At 44.4% G+C, this 4,584-nt stretch overlaps 1 pseudogene; it reads left to right on the top strand.

The window, feature by feature from the left end:
* The first annotated feature begins 909 nt into the window (after positions 1-909).
* On the top strand, positions 910-4,088 carry LOC125165161 (protein PIMREG-like; annotated as a pseudogene).
* The last annotated feature ends 496 nt before the right edge of the window (positions 4,089-4,584 follow it).

The following is a 4,584-nucleotide window of genomic DNA, read 5'->3' as shown; positions in this document are numbered from 1 at the left end:
ATGAGGCTCACCTCAATAGACTGATATGAGCTATTCCCAATTGTTAAGCCACAGCAACATCCATCTATTAAGAAGGCAACTATATTGGGATCAGGGGAGTGCCAGGATAAAACATGATCTGCTCATCAACATCTGTTTTCTAATTAGGGTGGCTCAATGGCAATTTTCACCCGATAATTTAGTTAAATTTCATTCCTAAAGTATAAATATCCTCTGAAGGCACATGGGTGAAGTTAAATCAATAACTGCATTATTGTAAATTACTTCATAATTATATATTGATAAACAGAAAAAGGTTATATGATATCCATTTTCCATATCACTTCGTACCTCAGACAACTTCATAGAAAATTGCATTCTTATGTTGTTTTCAAACAGCGCTGTTTTGTATAAAATGCCTTTCATCATTTTAAAGGAATATAATTTCAGCATAGCCCTCCTTGTCTTGTTTAGATTTTTAAACCATGTAAACTCAAGGTATCTGAGTTATAGTTTGCCTCTTTAAATGTTCTCAGATAATCTTATATGAAAAATATTTTTAAAGACTTGCAAGAAAAACAAAAAACAAAAATATTACCTTTTGCTGGCTTTAGGCCTGGCTACAGAGTACTGGGAGACTGTATGATGTTAAGATACTTCAAGTCAACCTGCCTCCCATCTATCCCATAAACCTGACTGACCATTGGCTTAGAATGTTCTTTTTATCTACTGGTCCCCCTTCTATCTTGAGTCTCTTCCTCCCACGTGCTATTTGTCATATACTTATTTCTGCTGACCGCGTGCCCTAAACGTTCGCAATCATCTGATTAAAAATATTCTGTCCTGCATAGGGTGGGCACTGAGCGGCTGTGCTGAGTGGCTGAGAGGCTCTTGGGGTCTGGTGGGCTGAACAGACTCTAAACCAAGTAGATGGCTTCGAGATGCATGGGAGTGGGGTCCTCCGTGCTCCAGAGATCACTCCAAGACCAGGAACAGCTAGACGAGAATGCAGTTCCACAGCCTTCCGCCAGCCACCTGGAGACCTCCAGGGCAGACAGTTCCAGAGAAGGCTGCCCCTTGAGAGCAATCAGCCTCAACTGCCAGGCAAGACCTCCTGGAAAGGCCTGGAAACCCCAGAGCCAGGGCAGTAGGGTCTCCAGGCTATATGGTTCACTCAGCCAAAAACACCTTGGGTGCCATGTCCCCGAGAATCCAGGAGTCCTGCCAAAGTGGCACCAAGAGGCTGGTGGAAACCCAGGCGAAAGTCAGGAGGAGGAGAAGAGGCGTATGGACGAGCAGAGCACCCCCCCCCCCCCCCGCCAGCTCACAGCCTGAGTGGCAATTGCACCTGGCTGTCTGGAGCTGTCCCTGCCCCTCAACCCTGGACCTGTGGGAGGGGAGAGGGAGTGTCTTCTCTCTGCCCAGATGGGCCCACATGACTACCCACTGCGATGGTCCAGGAGGAAGGCTTTCCGGAGCCCCTCCTCCTCATAGAGCCCCTCTTCTCCCTCAGTGAATCTGACAGTGACCTGGAGCCTCTGGGAGCTGGAATTCAGCCTCTCCGGACACTGTCACAAGAGCTAGCCGAGGCCACTGTGACCGAAGAGAGTGGCATTTGTGACTGAGGACTGTGCCTTCAAGTAATGCCCTCCTCCCAAGCATCTTTTGGGGGTCCTTCTCCACCCTCTTCCTTCTCATGTATGAACGTTCGAGAATGGAGTCCTTTTCTGGAAAAACCCACAGAGCCCATGGGCCCAGCAGCGTAGGAAGTGTACAAGTCTTTCCTGCCTGGAGCTGGAGCTTCTGACTTCACTGATTCTGTCATTAATTGAGCATACCGGGGAGCCATCTCCCACCTCCTCATTTTGGGGTGGTGGTGTCCCCACGTCTCTTGCTTTGTGCACAGTCAGGGCCAGGAAGGAAGCTCTATATTGCAAGAAGCAAGCCACATTTGACCACCGTGTCATCACCTCAGGATCCGTACATCCCAGCAAGTTCCTGAGGAAGCCCCTGGGAGTTGGCCGTGCCCTTGACCACTGCTAACAAGGGCCCAGGTGGAGACTGCTCAGGGGCCCTCCTCTCCTGCTGCAGGCACATCTGGTCCTGCGGTGGCCGCCTAACGCAGCCTGAGAGTAATTTGGGGAGGGAAATGGGGGCAACGGTCCACTCTCCTCCCCTCTTGGGCTTCAAAATTCATCCAACACTTTAGCTTTCTGGCTGCCTCCTTTGCTACATGAAACAAAGGCATGAGAAGATACTGGGGAGCTCTGAGCTCTGCACCCAGGAGTGGGGTCTTCGAGGAATCATTCCCTGTGTCGCCAGTGCCCAGGCTCTAGAGAGCCCAGCTCCTGTCCCTGCTTCTGCCACCAGAGCCCTGCAAAGAAGGGATGGGAGATATTTCCAGGCCCTAAGACTCTAGGCTCACAGGTACCTGATTACATTCAGGGCCAGGCAGTGTGGATGTGCAAGGAGGGGAAACACTGTTCGGTGGCGATTTCTGCCTTTGGTAAATTATTTAAGAAATTTGTTTTATCATTTTATTAAAAAGAAACCAGCATGTGACTTCATTAGGTAATGCTGCTTTTCATATTAAAAACTCACTTCCTATAAGAAAATAAAATGAAATAAATTGAAATAAAATTAAGTAAAATGAAATGAAATAATAAGACAAAATAAAATAAAATAAAATAAAATAATTCTTATTTTTAGTAAATGTGACACAATTTTTGGTTGAGAAAACATGACCACTGTATGTATACCTATAAATAATGTATCACTTGTCTCTTAACTAGAGCTTAAGTTCATGGGTCGGGTATATGTCCTTGGTATGACACTGTCCTGTATTGACTTTGTTCCTCTCTGCAGAAAGACACTGGGAGGTATGTAAGGAAAGAGAAGAGAGTAAGGAAAGAGGATCAAACTTGCCCTTGAGTCTATTTTCATCAGTTGCTAGATTTTTTTTTCCCCTAGCCAAGTCATTTAACCTTTTCCTACATGACATAGAGATAATACTCCTTCCTATCACCGAAGCATTTAATTTTGTTTAATGTTTATTTATTTTTGATAGAAAGAGAGAGAGAGAGAGAAAGAGAGAGACAGAACATGAGTGGGGGAGGGGCAGAGAGAGAGGGAGACACAGAATCTGAAGGAGGCTCCAGGCTCCAAGCTGTCAGCACAGAGCCTGATGCAGGGCTCAAACTCACGCACTGTGAGATCATGACCTGAGCCACCCAGACGTCCCTCACCAAAGCACTTAAGTGAGATTATGTGCTTAGGACTACCCTTGGTTTTTAACACTTAGTGGGTGCTCAGTATATGGTAGGGATATTGTTATTGTGGATAACAATATCATTATAAATTCATTATGTAAATGAAACTCTTTCTGTTCACCATCATCCTGTTTATCTCACTAGGTCTCCTCTTAAAATATTAGTCATCATTTCTGTGAGGTGGATTTTTGTTTAGTGGTATTTTGTGTGATCCTAAAACAGTGTTTCTCAACCATGTGTGACCATCCATTAGATCCATTCCCAAACTCACGAAGCCAGAAATTTCAGGGATGGCTATGTTTATAAACCCCACACAGAAATTGTGAAGTGGAATCTGGTTAAGAACCACCAAGCCAAACATCTGAATAGGGTTTGGAAGTTATGTCCAAAGAAATCTTACTTTCCTTCATGGTAATTTGCAGGGATCTGCAAGAAAAGTTTCAGTGTCAGTTTTTGGAATTGGAAACCTGCATATCAGATGTCCCAGGTAGGACCATTTCCAAGCAGAGAGTAAATAGATAGGGTTGTACAGAGTATGGACCCTCCACACATGTCAGTTCTATGCAAGTGACATCTAGGGACAATGAACAGCAGAAGCACCTTTTAAGTGTGTATCCTCATGGTTGTAGAAGTGGGAATTTGTCTTTGATAGGCAGTCCTAGCAAAGCTCACATGCCCACTGCTAATTTTCTGTCTGTCTTGGGTCCTACTTTTTCCCTCTCTTTGAGCCACCATCTGGAAAAACTACTCCCTTATCCTAGCCCTCATGGTCTCCAAGATGGTTCCCTCATTTAGCACCACGGGATCACCCAAGGCTTCCTCCTGAGTTTGCTTCATTAGTACATTGTGAATTACTGGGTCAACAGCTTGTTCTTCTCACCCTAGTACCCAATTAAGGAGAAGTGGAAGAGTGGGAAGTAAGGGTGATGATGATGTTTGGACTTTCCCCGCCATTGATTTATAATTGGCTCTAGAACCACACATGGAATCATAGTTTCTGTGCATTTGGCCCATTATATTTTCCATCTTCCCTTATAAAGTGCTCTTCAGACAATACACGGATGTGTTTTCTGAAATCCAAGCTGATATTCTGAATGATTTTTGGACGTGATGCCTCAAGCTATACCCAAGAAAAGAGAAAAGTTGTGCCTTATAAGCAATTGCCCACTAAAATCGGGAAGAGGTAAGAGATGAACTTAGGGAATAAAGAAGATGAACCTAACCAGTAGCCTTCGTTTACCTCTACTATAAATAACAAATCTTGCTACTTTGAATAGTTTTATTTGCACGATTAGTTTAATACTTCAATTACCTGAATCTTTTAAGAAATAATCAA

This window comes from Prionailurus viverrinus, chromosome B2 (assembly GCF_022837055.1).
Source record: "Prionailurus viverrinus isolate Anna chromosome B2, UM_Priviv_1.0, whole genome shotgun sequence".
Classification (NCBI taxonomy): domain Eukaryota; kingdom Metazoa; phylum Chordata; class Mammalia; order Carnivora; family Felidae; genus Prionailurus; species Prionailurus viverrinus.
The sequence above is the reverse complement of the archived record's forward strand: the minus strand, read 5'-3'. Positions and strand labels throughout refer to the sequence as shown.